At 38.4% G+C, this 22,398-nt stretch overlaps 1 long non-coding RNA gene across 3 annotated transcripts; it reads left to right on the top strand.

Annotated features, from left to right (window-relative positions):
• Nucleotides 1–3,325: 3,325 nt before the first annotated feature.
• On the top strand, nucleotides 3,326–21,421 carry LOC148423090 (uncharacterized). 3 transcript variants are annotated; one of them, XR_015865669.1, is made up of 7 exons: nucleotides 3,326–3,490; nucleotides 3,688–3,757; nucleotides 8,136–8,218; nucleotides 11,735–11,955; nucleotides 12,739–12,828; nucleotides 14,438–14,526; nucleotides 20,324–21,421. It is a non-coding gene; the product is annotated as an uncharacterized LOC148423090 (long non-coding RNA). The 3 variants fall into 3 exon arrangements; XR_015865668.1 differs by lacking the exon at nucleotides 14,438–14,526; XR_015865670.1 differs by lacking the exons at nucleotides 14,438–14,526; nucleotides 20,324–21,421 and adding an exon at nucleotides 13,453–13,471.
• The last annotated feature ends 977 nt before the right edge of the window (nucleotides 21,422–22,398 follow it).

Here is a 22,398-nt window from a genome sequence, read left to right as displayed (position 1 = left end):
CGTGCAGAAATGCTCTTTTCAAATACATGGGAGCATTATTGGAAATATTTATTTAAGAAGAACGTTGAGAAAGTGTTTTGGACATACTGAAAATATATACTTTTCCATTATATTTATATTAATTTTCAAGACAGGTTTTTTTTTTTAAATAAACCTTTGCATGTGCTTTTAATTTACTTGTCCATAAATGGCATATCAAACACAAATTAAAAAAAAAATCGTGAACACTTTAAAATATTATTAGAATATTTTTATTTTTGCTTCCAGTTTGTGAAGAACAAATGAAAACATTTATGGTTTTATTTTACTTGTATTATGAAACTAAATAAAAAGAATCAGTACAACCAAATGAGCACACTAAAAATACCTGCATTCTGTGAAACTATGAATTGTATTCAATAATATTTAGTCTTTTTTTTGTTTATTATAATATGCACCATTTTGTCGTATTCCTGCTATACATTGACTATGAACCCATTGTCTTGTCTTCTCTTCTCTAATTTAAGTGGGCTAGAGAGTAGATTTGCTCTAATATAACGTACATTATCAATTTACTTTCCTTTTGCTATTAAAAACAATCCTTACATTTGCACCATATTTAATAAAGCACTTCTTCATTAACTCTCAACCACACACACATGCACACACACACACAGTTTAATCAAGCATCACACCCACTATATTACGACATATCAACATGAACATTTGATTTTCATCATGCGTTTGCACGCATCACTCTTTCGCTCTCTCCTTATGCCAATTAGTGATCTCATAAACATCACAGGGGTCCTGTAACTTTGCTAAATAGTAGTCCAACGCTTCTGACAACTGTCCAATCAAATGAAAAGCCCACGATGAACGTTGCACTGTTGAATTCAATCAGGATCAAGTTTAAAAATAGATCATTCCTCTTGAAACTAACTTCATCAACTCAGGTCAAAGTTTTATTTGGAGCCTTTGTATCTTTGTAACAGCAACAAATGTACCTCTATCATGCCAAAAAAATAAATAAATAAAATATAGTGAATTTGTTTAGGAAATCAACAGGAGCCTGTTTCTTCTGATTATTGGAGGCCCAACACACAAGAAGGATTTAACTTCAACCTAATGTGTTTTTACAATTAAAGCCATATAATTGGCACTGACAAGCCCGGATCATACACGCACGCACGCAGCGTCCGAAAACGCCGAACAAAGTTGCAAAGGGTCTCAGGCAGGCCGAGGCTGACACGGCGACCCGGGGTAGGGAGGGGGCCCGTCCTCATTGAAGCCGCATGCATTTCAGCAGTGCGCTCGGGCGAGTTAACCTCCAGACCATCAGTGTTTACTCTGGGACCGTGTTCCAGATCCGAGGGGATATCCAGTGTCTTGCCTTCAAAGGGGGCGGGCAAGCTGTCAGAGCAAAGCTCTTAGCTGCTCCTCAAAGGCCCACGTTAGCCAAAGTGGAGCAGCTGTGGCGACGTGCAAAACAATATTTTCACTCCAAATACAGCTGAGGCTTAGTAGAGCTCACCCTCGGAGCAGGGGAAACTATTTAAGGGGAAGCAAATGATGAGCAAATAATTACAATTATGATTCAGAAAGTGGACTCATATGTGGAATAATCACACCGCAAATGGATAAATAAAAAATTAACTCACATTTTTTTGTGTTTTTCCAGCGTATTTGCATGTAAATAGAATATTATTCCGCATCAGTAAAGTTTGTGGTGTAAACTATTAGGCTGAAGGGCAATCGAGTGTGTTCCGTTCAAGAACGCGACCTTTGGCATCATTCTTCTTGTGTTGCATAACTGAAACTTGCAGTCTTTATGTTATGGATCACAGTCATGAGAGCGACAACACATTAAAAGAGCCCTTAATGCTCAGACAATGACAATATATAAACATTATTATTATTGTTATTATTATTATTATTATTATTATTATTATGGATGTCTGATACCACTTTTTTCACAATACCAGTGCTAGGAAGTTACTCTTGAGTAGTCACCAATACTGATAACATGTACCGATACCACTAATCCGTGAGAGACACACAATTTCAACTCAAAAGACAATGGCAGGTGGTTTTCAATAAATACCTATTCCACTATAGCATTTTTGCTCAAGTTTAATGAAATTAATTGCAATATTATAGTCGTTTAATTTGTCATTTCTAATTTGTCATCATTAAAATGCTCCAAGAAAGCCGCCGGTACTAGTATCAGCTGCCATCGCAAGGACTGATACCCTGAAATGGGCCCAATTCGATCCTCGATATCAGTATTCGTGCATTCCTATTGATGATTATGACGATTATTACTTATAATATTAGTACCACTGATAAGCTGGAGAAGACACACTTATTGTTTAAATTCACCAAATGTTTTTTCATGCCCTATTTTCAATTTAATAGCAAATAGACAGTTGTATTTCCTTGATTTACTACTGTGCCAAAGTCATTGCTATGTTTAAAAATCTATACACTTGTTCATTTGCACGGTTTGATACCAAGAAGTGGGAGTGCAAGAATCCAACAGTAATCGTAAAACTTTCTCCTGCATTGCTGTATACCCTTTACAACTTTGTAAAAATAAACCTTTTAGAGTGGGGAAACTTCAATAAGATAATGTTTTTGCACAGGTTCGCACACGCTCCCATAACTGCATATGACATCAAATGAATTGATCCCAAAATACAATATGTTGCTGTATGCTAATGTTACATAGCAGATACAAAAAATACACACACCCCTGTTAAGATGCCAATTTTAATCAGATAAAAAATATTTAGTAAAAGTAAAAACCAAAACATATGATTATGTGGTTGCACATGTGTGCACACCCTTTTGTAACTGTAGGGTACTGATTTTCACCTTTTTTAATAACCCAGGAGTATGCTGAGGACCATCGACTGTTGTCACATGTGCTGAACAGCCAGCATTTGACAAAATCTTGCAGCTCCGGCATAGTATTGTGGTGGGCCTTTTGGCAGCCTCCCAGAGCAGTTTTCATCAAATCTTTTCAGCATTTTTCGGTTTGACGTCCAGTACTAGGTAAAGGCATACTATATTTTCTGCACGTGATGACTGTCTTGATTATGATGGAATATTTTGTGTCTTTGAAAAAAAAAAAATCTTTTGAATCTATTTCAGAGCTTATGTTTTGATTTGTAACTTTCTCTCTGTAAAAGATCTCTAACTAGTTTTTGTATTTTGAGAAAATCCAATTGATTCTATACCAGTGTTCTGCTTGTATTCGTGAGTATAACAGGAGTTTGGACCGGCACATTAAATGCACCTTTTTCTCCCTGAAGTGTGTCTCCGGGACCAGAAGATGGCAACATACCTCTGAATGAGACCAACCTGTACATCTCCACCATTGAATTTCATCCCATCCCCCATCTCCCCACTGCTCAATTAGCTATGCGTGCATTCCCATGTTGGCCCTCTCGCTTCATTTATTTATCTCGCAAGCAAGCATGCAACAGCTAGCAAGAGAAGTGATCAGGTAAATATACTGAATTATTTATTTGGAGCTCTGCGTTGGACCACAGGTGCGTATGCGCACTCAAGTGTTCTTGCGTGATTTGAGGCCCCCGTGAAAGAAATCTTAGTTTGGCCCCACTCCCCGTTATTGCTATAAATTTTGAAGATATGTTTCCTGAGGCCATTCAAATCATTGCCCTTCTCTCAATCACCGTACAGCGCCTGTGTACTGTACGCTCATGCACAAGGCGTCCTGACTAAGGCTCAGAAAAAAACAACAAAAGAGACGGTGAGTGTTACTACTATGACATTCACTTTCAGGCCATGTGACTGTTTGCTATGGTAAACAATGTGTTAGATGTACTTTACTGAGGGCACGCTCTTGCCTCGCCTCATTTTTTTTTTGATTGAGCTGGGTTGTGTGTATGCAGTCTCGAGAGACGAAAACATGTTTGCTTCTTTGTGTAAGATCATCACCGCAGCCGTGCATGACGTCACGCGAGTTTTGTCTTTGCTTTTTTTTTGTTGTTTCTGCGTCAGTGCGTGTGTACGTGTGTCTGTGATGGCACCACAGAGGAGCACTGATGGCAAAGGTGGAAAACATGATGAGAGGACAGCAGTGCGTATGTCCGCTATCCCAAAAGCCACTACTAAAGATACGAGTTTCTAGGGCGGCTCGGTGGAAGATGCGTCACCCACACAGTTCAAATGTCCGAGGTTCAATTCCAGCCCGGCCTTCCTGTGTTGCACTGCATATTCTTCCCATGCTTGTGCGAATCCTCACTGGGGACACTTCCCACATTCATAAATATCACATTCATAAAATATGCATAATAGGTATATTGGACACCTCAAGTTGCCCCTAGGCGTGAATGGTTGTTTGTACTGTACATGTGTGCCATGTGATTGGCTGGCAACAAGTCCAGGCTTTCCACACATACTGGAATAAGCACCAGCAGGCCAGCGACAGGAGAAGTAAATGGTTGGACAATTTTTTTGTGAACAAAAACCTTGAAAGCAGGCTCATGTTTGAAAAGAATGTGTGATTGTTTAATCCCTACGCCTGAAGAGATTTTTGGTGTTATTTTTAACATTAAATTTATGTTTATTTAAATACTAAAATCTTAAATGTCACACGCAAAAAATGTCACCAAACATTTTGAACTTTCAACCCCCCCAATCTTATGCTTCATGGTTTTCTTTTCATATATATATATATATATATATATATATATATATATATATATATATATATATATATATATATATATATATATATATATATATATATATATATATATATATTTATATATATATATTTACAATCTTTTTCAGTTTGATTCACCAAGGATTTTTAGAAAGCTATCTTAATACACATTATTTCTGAGTTCAGTAATATACATATATCATTACTTAATCAAATGTATAATACATAAATATATGAAAAACAAGTATATAATTTAATTAATAATATATACTGCATAATACATAATAAATATTTATAAATGTATGAAGCTATAATTTGAAACAAAGACAAGGAAAAACATCAAGCGCATCTTGATATTCATGCTGGCGCAAGCCACCTTTAGCGTGTTTGCATAGTGGCCCACCGAGGGTTTTTGCTTTTACACAACCCTAGTGCGCCTGACATTTTGCTGGCAGAAAATATACTAAACTTTTGATGATCTGAAAAAAAGGTCACAGTTGTGGAGCATAACACCTCTCCCTTACTGCATACATCAACGAAAATACCAGAAGATACAGGAGCAGAAAAGACATGTTTTTTCAATAATACTAGACTGAGATTGAGTTGGAAATCCGTGCCATTGAACGTCACTACTAATTATCAGGGGCAGCTTGACTCAATGGTGGTGACAATGTCTCCCATCTGGGAAGGTGTGGATTCAATCCCACAACCAATGTGACCATGTTGAAGAGTACTTGGGCAAGATACTGAACCCCCAATTACGCCTTGTGCTGCTTTGGTAGGTAGATTAGTCGTCAGTGCAAAGTCTGTGGAAAGGTCCTTGTTTTTAAAGAATATAAGAATTTGAGAAAGAAATAGTAGAAAAAAAAATATTTGCTCAAAAATCATGGTAGCAAGTCCTTGAGTTTTATTTTTCAGTGTTATGTTTTTGTGTGATATCATTCACAAATGACACCAAGAAGCCCTGCCATTATTTTTCCGAGCAAAACATCTGAGGGCCTTCAGCTGTCTTTGTCCTGGACATTGCGAGCAGCATTAAACCCAAACAATAAGCTGGCTCATATTTACATGAGATGTGTTTCTATTAAAACTGATTCCGCAATGAGATGAATCCTCACTGGATATTGATTTGGAAGACACTCTATATCAACATCAAACCGTTAAATCTCTTTGTTGGGGTTCATTCCCATGGCAATGTGGGTGGAGGAGTTGAGGGGGCTGCCAAAGAGCATGGCTATGGCAACAGAGCCCGACCAGCGCGGTGAAACAGCGGGACGCCACAAGACCATATGAGGATATGCAAACATGTAGGGTAATTTCGCAAACCAACATCTTAGCATAATGGATCATATAGTTTTATTTGATTATGACACAACCTCAAAAATGCTGTAAAATGATGGTGGGTTATGTTTTATATACTGGATTTTTGTCACAAGCGCAAGTTGTCAGTTTTGACTAACCAAATAACCTTTTTTTGTAGAAAAATGTACAGAGTTCTAAGTAAAGTGTAATTTTTAAGCAATCTAAAGTCATATACTTCGTTAGTGCATTGCAATACAAGTTTGTCTTCTGTTTCTAACTGAATCTTGACTCCTAGAGAAAGCATGCGTAACTGATAGAAATTTGTTGTTATTTCGTTTACAACATATTTTTTAAACAACATACTTCCACGTATATTCTAGAATATATTATGAGCCATCACGTTTTGCCACACATTAAGGTTTGCATAGAAAATGCCTCCATAGAGTAAGCAGTGGATATCACTTTAGTATATATTATATACATACATTGTTTTCAAACACACCATCCACATCGAAAACCTGTGTGAGTTTTGCAGAAAAAAGAATCATTTTACAGGCAAAATGCTATTTTTTGTTTGTTTTTTTTAAATAAAAATACATGAACATAGTACATAATATTCTTTCTCTGATTTTCACATTGGCACATTTCCCATATTATTTATTAACAAAATATTTCAAATATATTTTAGAAATGGATTAAAATTGAAATAGCATATAATGACATATCATACAAACATAAATACATGATATTGTTAATAGGTAAGGTGCAATGCAAGTAAGATCCTTCAGGTGTCCCATTGATCAACAAAGTGCCAACATAGTATCACATTTGCTCAATGTGTCTGAGCGACAGAAAGCCTCATTCACTCGTCACTAGATAGAAGAGCACAACAATAATCCGAAAACTGAAAGAAACCAGGAACCTAAATAAAATACAAACTGATGAGACCACAATGAACACCTGAACAAGACGCAAGTGGTGCAGGGAGCTGATTGGCTGACAAAAGGGAACAGGTTGATGAAGACAGGTAGATCCAATCAAACTAATAAGACACTGACACAAGGGATGTGAAAACATGGACATGAAACAAAACAAAACATGTCTTTGAAAACAATTTTATATGTTTCCTTTACAGTTGTCCGACCATATATCTGTGGGTAGAACACATTTATTTGTTTCAGGTAACAGTCAAACAGTGTCGGTGAAATTGATTCATTTTCCATCCATCCATTTTCTTAGCCGCTATCCCTCATTAGCTGTGTGAGCTCTCTGGTGCCCATCCCAGATGTCTCCAGGCAGCAGAACTCAAAAGTGTGAGGCGGACGTGCAAACCACTAATCCACCGTGCTACCCTCACTTTCCTCTGTTCTCATTCTATGAAGCAAACAAAATTACATAACAAAATTGATCAAATACTTAATGTAAAATCAGACTGTAATCTGCAGAACAGTAATCTCTTGTTTGTCGTGCAAGGTTACTTGTCCACACCTCTGTTGTCCTACTATCCAAACCACCTGTTACAGAATACATTTTTTCTAACTTGTGGTCGTAGGCTATCGTATATTACCTAGCAATGTTTACTTTACTGTAACAATGGATTTCACAACAGACACACACAAACTTGAGAAGGTTGTTCTCTGCAATAGGCGCATTGCTCTTCTTTTTTTATTAAGTTTAAAATGATCTCAATGGTTGAACATTTCAGTTGATGCTTATCGTTAGTGAGTCAGCAATAACGGTGTGTTAAAAAGACTAAATCATGAGAGCTATATCTGTGTGTTGAAACAGAAATAATAATTAGCAATACAAGTAAAAAGAGAAAAAGAGAAAAAATGCATTGATGTACTAAACTTGTTCTTTTACAATGTTCTTGCATATCTTTTTCTGATTTTCGCTTAAAAAAATCTGATAGAATCCTGATGGAATGCGGTATCCCAGAAGGACACCGCAGGACATTATCATGATGGCAAACACACAACCATATGAAGAGCTCCAGAAATCATTTTAATTTTGTGGTGGCTCTGAATTGAATGAAATTCCTTCAATGTCCCTTATGTCTTGTTTACCTGTTTGTTATCCCCCAGAAACGTCACCTGGCATCTGTTCTACTAAGCCTATATGAAGAAAGTTTTATTTGGTTATTTTGTTATTTTGGCAGGTTTCACAATAGAATTCAAGCCGGACCTAATAAAATGCTTCGAGCCCAGATGGACCATCAGATTGCTGGTGGAGAAAATTAAAGTAAGTAGAAGAAGAAGAATTGTAACCCACTGACCAAATTCCCCACATCATGTTAAAAAGATACTTTGTACAGTGTCAAAGTCAAAGTCAAGTTTATTGTCAATTTCTTCACATGTGCTTAACATACAATCAGGAATCGAAATAGCGCTTCTCACTATCCTCTGCGTTTTACATGTACACAAGACAACGCATTGTCGGGAGAGCGAGTGGCCGCTGCGTATACACGCGCCGCCATCTTATGTATGTGGTAGTACTGAATAATTAGCCAACAAAGGCGTAGAAGCAGGTGGCGGCACCAGACAGGATGCCGGCGAGGCCAAACGGAGCAAATCCGCCGGTCCCAAAATCTTTTTCAACATTGCTGCCGTTGCTTTGATTCAGGAAACTGGTGTAGTTGTCCAGCGTGAGGTTCCAATTGGTCGTGTCGCCTTTTACGAAGCCCGAGATGATGACGAAGCCCAGCACCACCAGATTGATGCCGGTGAAGATCTTGTTGACCAGCGCAGATTCGCTCACGAATCTACACTATAGACATCAGTTCCCTGCCCTCGGCTTTACCAGTGACCAAACCGCAATGTATTCCCACCCCTCCAGGATCTAGCCATCATCTGGTTGGCAGCCCAGGTGCCAGTCAGCTGATTCCCACCGGCCTCAAACACCACCACACCCACCGCTCCAGATGATAGGTAGCTGCGGGGAGGGTGGAAGGGGGGGGGTTGATGTGGTGCGCTAGGCTGATGCCTCCCTAGGCTGGGTAGCAGCTGTGCACAAGACAAGTGAAGCTCACTCATGGTGGCCATATTTGTTTTTCCCCTTACTATTTCCAAAGAGGCAGAAGAAATGGGTGCTTGATCCCAGTCATTTTGAAAGAACTAGTGCTGGATAGTTAATCTTTATATTTCCTGTTTTGTCTTTTATTTTGCAATCGAATGGATTTTGAGTGTGTGGAGAAAATTGGTCAGGTTTTGAGTTATGCAAAAACCAACAATGTGACATTTAATCATGCAAATAAGATCCAAAGACTCACTGGGTAAACAGAAGTAAATCTATATTTCAGACTTGGCACAACTCCAGGGGTGCAAATATCCCTGTTCCATAACATTTTCATTAGGTGCAGCAATCATCGAAAATATGTTCATATTTTTTAACACTCATCCTCTTACATCTGCCGATGGTGGGAAAGGTTTCTATAAACAAATGCACCCCGCTGACTAGCATTGGACATGTGTGATGAAACGCTACCAGAACCAAATCAGAGTTTAGATTTTCACAAGAACCCTTGTCCTGCCAGTAACACAATCCACCTTGTCCAAACGAACACCCTGTTCTGAAGGCACAAGTGAGAAACGGGATAGTTTTCCCACTGAGTTCCCACCCGCAGGATCGGGTGGCTTTCCCACACCTCGATGGCATCCTTTTTTACCAAACAAATTCGACGACGGTAGTTGGCTTTCAAGTCCAGCAAAGCCTTTGCTGCTGGTCTAAACATTTACCAAAGCACCGAACTACTGTACATTTAATACCTAAATTCTAATATTTTGTTAAATTAAATTGTCATTGATTTTTAAGTCTTTTTTTGTTTTATTTGCAAGGTTTCTCTTTCCTTTACTGAGTCCAATTCAGTGGAATTTTGGACTTTGAACAGTGCCACAGACAGAGAATCAGTCCACTAAAAATGTTCCTACTAAAGTGGCTATTTCAGTCTATTACAGTAAAACTCCTCTACAATGAAACCTGCATGTGTAAAAATACCCCCCAGTGTGAAAAAAAAAAATCCATGCGTTGAAGCATTCCCCTCTTTCTTACTTCCTCATACAAGGAAAAATCCCCCTGTTGCATAATACGAAATGTATTTTTTCTTCATTTGCGTTGCACTGAAATTCACTACGACGAAAACAAGCCTGCAGCCAAAGTCTAGCTTGTTCTTCTTTTTGATGCGCCGCCACGCGTTTTGCAGCACTTTATATTCACAGTGGCTTCCCCCACAGTCAGACGATATTCTCCCATCCTATAGGTGGCAGCAAATGGACTCTATAGCATACAAACAACACTATAACAGAGGTAGAGAATACTAGTAAATTCAAATGATGTAAATTCTTCCAAGTGTTTTTAAACAGACTCCTCATCTCTCCCCAACGTGGTGCTCACCAGGAGTTGATGTAAGTATGAAAATGAATGCTTATTGTAGATTTGGCAATTTCTTTTTCTTTTTTTTAATATTGGATGATTTTGTTTGTAACTTCAGTCAGATTGTAAATTGCGCAACACTTTTTTTTTTTTCCGTCTGAGACATAGTCCCCTGTAGTGAAAAATTTCTGGCTGCAAATGTGATTTTGTTGTGAAGGAGTTCTACTGTAGTTCCAGAATTTATCAGAATTGGCCACATTTATGATACCATTAGAAGACAAAAACTGATCACATTATTGTGGGAGGTGCTGCTCTCTTGTTAGACAGTAAACTAGAGCAAGCCAAAAAAATGACCCAGAATGGTGGCCATCTTGGAATGGGTGACTCTCTCCCCTGCTAACATGGCCACCACGTATACTTAAACATCCTTTTTGATGAGAATGTTTAACCAGCTAACATGGCTGCCATTATATACCCATATATTGTTTTTTATGGAATAGCCCCTTCATGTAATAGAAAGCATTGACGTTAGGCGTTAGCATGGTCTTACGATAGCGGTGTCCAAACCTGGTCCTCAAGGGCCACTATCCTGCACGTTTTCCAGTTTTTTTTTCCTCTACACACCTGATTCAAATGATTAACTCATCAGCAATCTCAGCAGAAGCCTGATGAGGACCCTGATCATTTGAGTCAGGAGTGTCAAAGAATGAAACCTGGAAAACATGCAGGGCAGCGGAACCTCGAGGACCAAGTTTGGACGCTGTTTGTACTAAGGATCACCATAGCCATACATGACAAAAAAGCATATCTTATCCACTATTTGTGTTATAGTGTTGTTTTCACTAGAGCAAATAGTTGACACATCTCTCAAACAATGCAATTTTTGGTGCAGTTATTCAGTTGTTGTTTTTTTTTTTGTATAGCCCTTATTTATGGGATCTAATTGTAACACGGGCAAAAATCAGGCGCAATATGGCTCAGAAATGGGATCAGATGCATGACATTGTCTTTCCCCAATTTCAAACAGTTTCAAGCGTTCTTTGTACTACAGTATATTCACAATTTACAATATCTTTGTTCTGTAGTGTGTATTTTTAGACTATGAAAAAAGCACATATTTCACATTATAATAAGTCATATTGTGGTTTCAGTCCAAAAAAAGTACTTTGATGCAACGGACAGTCAGCTTTAATAAATAGCTGTTACCCTCATTTAGTCGGTTAAATTGAGATTCCACTGCCTTCATGGCCTGAAACAAAAACACAACACATGGCTTCTGTTGCTTGGTAGCAATACTGGCAGTGCTTGTTTGAAAAAATCTAATCGGTAATCCAATACTTTGATAAAAATATCCATCCTGTGCGGCATGCTGGCGTGTGTGCAATGCAGCGCGGCGGACGACATCTGCCGTGAGCGCGATGCCTTGACAACTCCATCAGGGCGGTCTCGAGGTAGCTGTCAATCACAAGCGATCATCTCATCCCTTGGCGCCACGAGGATCCCGCTCTCTCCACCACTGTTCATATGACAGGCCCCTACAGCTCTATTTACACCCGCCCCCCAGAGGATGACGACGCGCGCCTAATTAGATAAGCGGGAACGGCGAACAGGTATGTAGCTTAAGTCAATGCTAAGTTTGGACAATGGTGCCATTTCAGCAGCCATGTGGCATCCTCTAGCCTACTTGGGAGGGGATGGGGGGGACATGTGAGGGGTGACAATCATCTGAGGCCTAGGCTCATTTTCAGCAACGTTTAATTAGATTAATGTGACGGCATCGAAGCACAATGCCGAGCCAGTTTGATCCCAGGTCACACATATTAGCCAACTAAACACTTCCAGGAAGACAGGGAGTACTGCCAGTGTTTTTTTTTTTTTTTTGATGGTGGAAGATGTTAATTGTGTGGCATAAGAACACACTGTTTGCTTGTTGTGATAATCACCATGATAATTGATTAGAATGGTTGACAAAGGAGATGAAGGGTTGTAGTAAACAAGCATTGAAGGTTGACATTAGGCTGGATTCACACTATATTCTCCCATGTGTCACAAGAAAAAAATAAAAGTGAATTACACCTTGTCCAAATGTGGATCACGATGCCTGTCAAGGCAACTGTTGTCTGGGCCGATTAGCTCTTGTCAAAAAACCTGTGATTAATAAGAAAACACAACTTCATTTTTGTATTACTGATTTTCTTCATTCAGGATATATGTATACACAAGGACTCATTAACCTATTCAAAAAAATGTTCATGTTTATCCAGGCCCTGTTAATGCTGAATAAAACTTTTTTATAGAATATGGAAACGATCAGAACACCTCTTTTGTAATGGCCATTATTTTGCATTCTTTGCATGCTCTATCTGCAATTAATCTTGGACTTCTGTGTACAGGAAGTATAACAGAGGCAGACAAATATGGTGAAATTCAGATCCAGAACTACACTTTTGGAGCCAGGAGGAAATGATTGCTTTATTTCTGTGGTAAGTAACATGTTTTATTGATGCTAAAAACTAAACAATGGAAATCATGTCTATTTATGTCAAAACTATCGTAGCTGCATAGCAAAACTAAAGTTAGTATTATCCATTTGATCATAATTAGAATATATGGGGTACAGTAATTGTTTGTTCAGATGTTATTTATAAAATATATTTTTTAAAGGGACAATGTGATATAATTGAATGACAATTAGACCTACAATTATATTTAAAACATACTGTAGGTTGTTAAGAACACATTTATTTGCATGCTTTTGACATTAATAATCATTTAATGTATTCCTTTTTACTGAAAAACGGTCTAAATCTTAAACGATGTACCTTCAAATTTGTTGTCCTGTGAGGTCACACTTGAACATGATTAACACTCATTCAATGACTCTTAGAAGAGAGCTTCATAACAGATATTATATTAGTATCAAAAAGAGGTAAAGTTTAAAACAAAACAATGAGCTCATTTGCATGAAATGATATTAAAAGAGCCTGAGGCACTGTGACCCTGGAGCGCTTGGTCATTTACAGTAAATGCACTGCAAACCTTTTGTGAGGATAAAAATGCACTTTTAAGTTTTCTTGTGTGTGATAAGAAGGTGAAAATGTTTGCAGATGCTAGACAGAAGCACAGAGGACCACATTTGTGCGTGATAAACAAAGGAAGCCATTTAAAGAAGTATGTATGCTTTCTCGAGCTCTGCTTTTGTATGCAGATTCTCCTTGTCAGGATTCATTTATTCAAAGCAAGTTGTCCCATAGAGCGGCCTCTGAGACCAAAATAGTAGCAAACATTTGCAACGCTAATGTGCGTCAAGAGCTTTGTGCACCCCCATGTTTGCTTAAGAACACGATCCAAGCGCTTCCTTTGACTTTGGCCAAGGGAATGACACACACACACCCCCCCACACACACAAACACACACACATGCAAAACATCGCTCCTTAAGGGCTTGATACGTCATCATTTGCTCATGGGAAGCCTCCAGGAATGTTTACCACCTTAGTGAACAGTTTGATCCTCCTCTTGGAAGGCAAAAAGCACATGTTGAGTGAAACCTTCAAGTTAAAACCAAGTTGTATAATTTAAAGCTTGCCAAAAATTCCGGTGGAAAACTGCACGTAACTTCAAACGACATTGAGATTATCATATGTGACGGATTGTGAAAAGAATAATCAATTCAGATTGCTCTATGTCATGTCAGCTAGCATCAGAGGATCATTTTGTGTGTGTTTTGCAATTTCGTCTAACCGTTTTTGACACTTGAAAGACAGATGGTATTAAACTCTGGAGAAAAACATAAGAAGCGGAAAGTATTTTCCACACTATAAAGCAAACGAGATTATAAGGCGTACATTTAATGAATGAGCTATTAAAACAAAACAAATCATATAAGGCGCACCAGATTATAAAACACACACAAAATAGAAACTACAATAGTGGCTGGTGTTGCATTATATGCATCCACAAAATGGAGTTACATTATACAGCCACTAGATTGAGCTGCACTAAAGAGATTTTATTAAAAAACAATCAGCTAAGTCATTCAAACGTTATTCATTCTGTACAATCAGCATACGTTGCCTGCTTTATTTTGGAGGTGCAGTCTGGAAGTCACTGTGTGTTCACTATAGCAGGCCTTGCTCATTCAGATGACTCTCATCCAGGACTGCTTTGAAAGCAATTCATGTAAGTCTTTGTTTTTATGTGTTTTGGACATCGTTGTTGAATTATGAAGCACACTGAGAGTTTTTGAAAATTGAAGGTTTTTAGCTGCGCCTTCTACTGCGGAAAATATGTTACATTAATGAAGCTATGGTGGTTCAGCGTTGTGATAACGGACCAAAGTCGTCCCCCCCCCCCCCCCCCCCCCCCCCCCCCCCCACACACACACACACACACACACACTTACTTTAGAACACAAATGTATAAACTAGAATGTGCTACAAAAGTATGATACATTATACATATTATATATAATACAAAAGTATTATACATATTTTTATTGTTTTTTTTTTTTTTTTTTTTAATTCGGAAATTGCAGGTGATGTCTGAAAAATAGACAGTGCTTGGAATCCACACAAAGCAGACACTAACTTGAACCAAAGTTCCACACCATATGTGCGTTTTATCTACCTTACTTTGTCTCGCTTGAAGAAAATGGTAGAAGCTGGCCTGTAGACTCCTTTTCTCCTTCAATTGCTCTCATCAACAGTGGCAGTTCTTGATAATGATGATGATGATGACAGCACAAGCTGTGTATTGATTTGCGGCAGCCCCTCGTCAGGGGTTCACAACAGATGACACTTTTTCTTTTCTTTAATTAGAGCAGCCGCCATCTTCTCGTCTTCACTCGATGTGCTTCTAAACTCCCTGCTAAGAAATTGTCACCTATACCGATGCTTGCACTTAGTTCATTTGATCATTATAAAAATTGGTCTTATTGGGTTTCCCAGGTCTGTAAGGATGCACTGTACACAAAACCTGTGTTTAGTGGTCTTATGGAGATTTAATTGGTTATGACCACATAAAATTTTTTCAAAATGGGCTTACGTTTGATTATGACAACACTGTATATCACTGGTGTCAGGCTGCACTTGTGAGTCTCAAGTGGACTAAATCACACCCCGTCTCCACAGTTGTCCTCCACTACCTCCCTGCTCCATACCTTATATATCACGCCGGGGGATAAAGATTATCAAATAACAGACCGTTGTCTCGACCTTGCTTCCGGAAGGAACTTCAAAATAAAAGTGTAACAAGTCATACATGACTTGATATTGAACAGTTTATTTTGAATCATTGACACTGCACACCTATATTAAATGTCGTGTCTGTGCACCGTTTAGAAAACCAAAATGACACAATATGGGCGCAAAAAAAAAGAGAATCTCAAGTAAAATAGTGTGTAAATCTCCATCCGCAGCTACTGTACCTAGATAATAGCTAAAAAAGGCTCAGGCAGCGGGCCTTTCATTTGATACTTTAATTGGTGGTTTTTAAGGGGTGGCTGCCGTGACCCATTATTATGTGTACTTGACATATTGTGTGTACTGCGACCTGCTGCTGTTGTGTACCAGTGTAAAGATGAAAACCACTACTTCACCTTGAAATATCGCTGGTTATTTTTTTCAGTGGGTTCTGACGTGCTTCCATATTACAGAAGCTCTATAGTCATTTAAGCATATATTTCGTCACAGAACATATGAACACTCACACACACACACGCACACACACACACACACATACACGTAAAGATTGTAGCTACATTTTCATTCATTAGTTTTTATTAAGCACCCATTGATCTCTTGAGAAGTGCTTTAGAAATCAATGGTTAGGTTCACACGGCAGGACTTAAAGCTCAATATCATTTTTTTTTCATCCAATTCTTTTTTGAGTTCATTCACATTTCCAAATGAATGCGACCTGTATGTGACCTGTGTCTGAAAGCTTAACAGCCCGAACTGTCACGTATCCGCACAGAAGACATAGTGACATCACAGACAGCGGGCATGCTTAACATGTTAATGGGAGTACCTGGACATAATAAAATGGCTATCATAATGCAGCCAGCATATTTTTAATCTGTTCAGTCAATTATTGAGGGAAAGAGTGAGTTTTTTTTTTGTCATGGCATTTTGTGCAGTATCAGCAACGTCTCCCTTTTCTCTCTCTCTTGCTCCAAGTGATCAAAAAAAATCAGATACAGGTCAGATAGGGGCAAACATTGTCTTTTTTGTTTTCGGCTTTTCGTGGGGTTATATTTGTGTTTTCAGCTGTGGGATTTATTTTTGGTCATGTATTTGGTTAATATTTAGTATTTATTATTATTCTTATTTCATCATTTTTATTATTATTTGTATTACATATGTATTGGATAATTGTTATTTTAAAAGGATTAAAAAACATATCTTTTGAAATTTAACATGGCATACATTACATCATGTCAGTATAAATTAAATCTTACTTGAGTGAGTGATAAAAAATTCCCTGGGATAGGGTTGCCCTGTGTGTCAAGTTTTTAAATTTGTTTTAATTATTATTTACTTTATTTTGTTTGTAGTTCATTCTATTTAATTTTAAGTATCAAGTCTTGAAGACTTGTACATTCTGCTTCTTTAAATTGTGATTTCAATATTGACCAAAATAATCATGATTATTATTTTGGACATAATCGTGCAGCCCTAGGCTAAAGGATGAAAACAATATTTGATAGCTTTAGGAAAAGTTTCTGAAATGGACACTTGATAATACTCACACGTGTACAGTTGCTAAAAAGGCACATGGTTGAGTTCTTGCCTGCAGACAAGCACATAATCAATGCGGTCTTACAGCAGGGGATGACCAGTAGGGGGGCCGTGACCTGCCAGGTGACCCGTGCATGTCTCCACTAGTGCCGGTGCACGGCCGTGTGTGCGTGCACACACATACATGTCTATTAGAGCGAACGTCAGCTGTTCAGCCATGCGAGTCCGCTAGATTTCAGTTAACAACTTTTAAGAAGAGTTGGGACACAATCAAACAGCAGCAGACGACATGTCAATGCAAAATAAACTCACCCCCACCCACCTGCCCCCAACGACACTGAGTCGCCTATGTTTAGAGGCGCTAATGACAGTGGCCGGGCGCAAGGTGGAAGTCCTGTCATAAAGCAAATCAGGAGAGTTCACGCTGGGCCTCGTAAATCTTGGCCCTCTGAGGGTTACTGGGAGGTCTGGGAAGTGAAAATTTCCTACTTATTATTCTTGGGAAAGCCTCAGACAACAGCCTGCCCCCTGTACTCCCTGAACCCAGGTCACATGGGTTCATGACCTTGGGAGTCGTTTTTGTGTCAGTAACTATGGTGATCCTGCAGCGCTCCAGACAACACATCAACACTGAGCAATATGAAAAGAACTGCCACCCCATCAGCCGTAGTTCATGGTTTTAATGGTTACCGATGCCATAAAACGCTCATCAACAGCACTGACAATGTTTAGTAACCAAAGCATTTGACACATTGGTCTTTAATCGGTATTTACTCATAATTATCAACATCGGAGTACCACCTCTGTCATGTTACAGTTATAGAAACCATGCATGAAAGTAATGCGACTTACTTCCTGTATTGCATACACAGATTTATATTCCCATATTTTGATGATTTATTTATTAGGGTGTGTTATACATTGATATCCATTTCTACAGCCCTGTTATTCAATACAATTTTAATCTTAAGGAGGGAGTTAGGTGTTCGAGGTCAATAAATACACAGAGAGAAATTCCACAACAGTGGAATCATGAACCCTGCATCAAATCAAAAATCACTGAGGCACCTCCATTTGAGATTGATTTATTGGAATTTCAATCAGCCCTTGTCTTAGTAATCTGCATGCCATGTAAAAAAAATAAAAAATAAATAAAGTATGTCACTGCTCACCTTCAGCATTTAAAAAGTTCCCTCCGCTCCTTTCCCCCTCCCCTAAAATAATGCTAAAATGTCTTTAGTTGACTTCTGTTCCACTTCTAGCTCTGCTAACATCCATATAGGCCACATCAAATGTGCCCCGAAATAAGATGAGCCCCCCCATCGTCTCTGAGATTGCCCGCCCAGGATGCCTGGCGCACGCCACAGTGAGCAGGAGGCCCTCCAGATTACTGTAATACGCACAGTATCTCATAAGGAAAAGCTTTGCCTATGTGCCATCCAGCACACTACCTACAACACAGAGAGTATTTGAGGCCAGGGATTAAATCCCACACAACTAGTACACAGTAGAAATCAGACCTTCATCAAGGGCAAACAATCCTAAAAACGTTCATCTGGCTGAAGGCTTGTGGTGACCACGATGATAATGTTCCACTCCTGACCTGTAAGTGGCAGTAATGTGCATCATTACCCAGTAGTAAACTGCCATACTGCTAGCGCTCGCTAAAACCTGAATCTACCGTATTGGGTCCCTGTCACAATCGGCCCCATTATGAGCGAACTGCACGCGCTCTTTTACACGAAAGACGGAAGAATTGGGTAATCTTTTCTCGACCAAGTAGTGATCTGCAGCTCCAAACTCCACAAGCATACATAAATATATCACAGCGCTCTTTTCATTTTTTTAAACCACAGCTCCACGCTGCATTTGGTTGGGTGCTGCTCCACTTGGCCCTGATGAACATGAACTTTGACAGTAAAAAAGTGAATAAAAAATACATCTAAATGACTGATGGGGACTGACTAACCAAACAATAGAGTGCAATCATGACTTCTTGTTGTGTGCATATTGTTTGGTGAAGATAAGAATACTCTTGATACAACCAGCCATCTACTTTAACTAAAGGGCCAATAGAAATTGTTCTGTCTCGACTTGCATTTTTCAGTTTTGGCAGTAAAAATAGGTGAAGAATAATACTCCTCTTCTATAGGTACAGTAGGCATAAACTTATTGGAAGTTAACTAAATAACTAACTATGATAATAATACTATTAAACATAAAACTAACTGGATATAAACGACAACAAGAATAATAATAGTAACTAATTATCAACAAATTAGTAATTTTTCATGCTCAATATTTTTATTTTGGTTGCATGTCAAAATTGTACACTTATTGCCAACAAAGAAATTAACGAACAGTCACGACAGTCTAGCGTTGGAGGAGTGTAGTTCTGAAGCATGGTATGGTTTTACTTGTCAAGAAACTAACAAGAGAGCAAACTAAAGTAGTGCCGGGGGGAGATTAAAGATGATATAGCTTTTTTTCTAAAGTAAGGTGAATTAACTATCAGTTAAGTAGCAATCACATTAACTCACTGACTGACCAATTAAAAAATGCTCATCAGTACCTGTCTTTCTAAGCTTTGTTGGTGTTTGTCAGAGATGAAAATAGAGAGCCTTAATGTAGCCTTGCCCTAATTCATTTCAGGCAATGGGGATCAATGGGGGTCACCCAAAAACAATAGCATAACTGGCATGGCAAAATAAACATTCAGTGGTGTCCTGTATGGACCCACCACATGGTATCCGCCACTTTCCCTCTATGGTCCCTGTAATCAGTCAAGCTGTAATTAATGGAAGATTGGGGGAGGGAGGGTAAAGTTGTTGAGGGCAGTTGAGAGGAAACCCTGACAAAGTTGAAGGTCATTAAAGGGGAAAGGGTGTTTGACCTCGAAGGGGAAGCCTGGGTATCAAACAAAGGTGCAGGTGGGCCCAGGACAGGGAGATGAGGTGTACTCTGGCCACTTTTAAGACCACCAGCTTACCACTTAATTACATTGCATCCTTTAAGTGGCTTGTCTTCTCACACCGCCAGGAGTTGCAGGACTCTGAGTGTTTTAACAATAGGCCATGTGTGCCTGCGAGTGTAGAGGGAGGGGCAAATCAAACCAGGCAGACCAGCGTAGATCATCTTGGATGAGATGTTTCAAAAGGAACGGAGAAAGAAGAGGGGGAACATGAGGAGACGCCAGACTAGAGTTGCAGACTAACCTGTACTTAACTTGTGTGTTGCAGAGGCATTGAGCACATCAAGGCGGATACAGTGACACCTAAAACGGGTGGCAAACAGATGCACACCAGAACACGGACAAAGACGACTGGAAGACATTAACTAACCACAGGTGTAACATGTCCATCTCATGAACATACTTTTGGGACTCAAGTCACTTGACAGACTACTGAGCCTTGTACGGTACTTAAACTTCATTTTGACCAAATCTTTGTTCACATGAACACACGCAACCACACAAAAAGCAAGGAAAACAAACCCTCAAGTATCGGGTAGGTTAAAAAATCGAAAAACAAGAAAATCTTGTTTGTCCAACAACTATTATGCAGGAGCAGTCAGTAAGTTCACACACCAGTTCTAGCTACGTATATGGAATACTCCTTATAAGACAACAATATTGCCAGGGTGATTTTGTACAATCAGTTGACAAGGACACAGACTAAACCAAACTCATTTCAAGACAAACGGTTTTCTTTTCTACCAAATGCATTAAGCAAATGAAATGGAGTGTCTTATGAAATAAATTCATCTTTTAAAGTGTGTCACCTCACCTCAGTAATTACTTTCTAACTTAAACTATCCGATCCGTGTATCAACTGTCACCGGGCCGCAAGGGGCGCACCTGAAATAATGTTTTGGAAGCAATTTAGTTTATTCTTTCCACAGGGATAGATCTGTGCTTTATTTGACTTGATTTTTGTTTTTTGGAACCGCCTCTGTCCGCAGTTGATATTACATTTTGTAGTGAGGAAGAACGGTGTTGCTTCGGTTGAGAACAGTCACTGTCGGTGACATACACATTGTTCTGTCTCTCTGTGAAATCTGGCCCACGAATGTCTATAAGATGTGTTTTCTCTGTAAGAATGTTGCCATTTATGATAACGTGCCAACAAATTTTTGATGATTTAACAACTTGTGTAGATAACATGCTAGCTAATGTTAGTTCTTATTTTCATTTTATTGAAATTAATTGCATTTGTAATTCTGTTATGATGTTTTAATCAATGTAATTTCTGTACATTTTTGCAAGATATATAATTATTGCATATGGAACTTACTTGAGTAACTGAATTAGAGCGATGTTTAACATTGGAGAGACACTAACAGCGTTTGTTTGGTGTATAGTTAATGGTGAGCTCATTTTTTATGTGCACTTTATATTCGCCGATCCACAATAAAAATTGCAAGCATTGACCAGTCGGTGGTGATAAAAATGTTGGGGACCCCTGCTCATGACGTATTTTGCCAGTAAACGTACTTTGTCGGAGCCATTATCCTGCACGGGTTCCAGAAAGTCTGTTAGACTTCATTTAAAAGGGAATGAATTTAAAGGTAATGAGAGGAATTGTGTCCATTGGGTAAACATCAAGTTGCCTGCACTCGCTCCCACAACGGTGCAAATACTTGTAAATATTTCTAACCGTGCACATCTATGGAAATACCATAAGAGAGAAAACTTGCATGCAGTTAGCCACACACAAGTACAAGTACAAATGTAAGGCCCATAAAGTCAATGTTGAAGCAAATTAGGAATATGTTTATTAGTTTTGAAGAACTTACAATAATAATCATACTTTTTCTCACAACTGCAGGGAATTAAAGTACTGATTAAACTAATGCTTATTGTTATAATCAAATTTTGGGGTTATTTATGGATTATTTGACAAATGAAAGGTTTTAAAAAGTATCTGGAAAATTCAGTAACATAAACTGATCATGATTCAGTTTTTGATTTGGTCTGTAATGTGCCAGGAAATAGACAAACATGTTCATGATTATTTTACAAAGTAAAGAGTTTTTTTTTTTTTTTAATCGAATACACAAAGATAAACCAGTACACTTAAATGGAGGTTGACAGTAATTGGAAAATATTTAAAATAACCATTTTGACCATTAAAAAAACAAACTCTCAAATGATTAATCACTTTTCAAAAAATATTGATTAATGAGATGATTGGATAGTTTTTGATTAATCGATTAATAATTGCACCCCTAAATGCAAGCATATATTATATTATAATATTATTATAATATTATATTATAATGCTCCGTCCATCAAAAAAATAAATAAATAATTGGG

This window comes from Hippichthys cyanospilos, chromosome 5 (assembly GCF_059441005.1).
Source record: "Hippichthys cyanospilos isolate Australia breed blue-spotted pipefish chromosome 5, RoL_Hcya_1.0, whole genome shotgun sequence".
Classification (NCBI taxonomy): Eukaryota; Metazoa; Chordata; class Actinopteri; order Syngnathiformes; family Syngnathidae; genus Hippichthys; species Hippichthys cyanospilos.
This window is presented reverse-complemented; position numbering and strand designations above follow the sequence as displayed.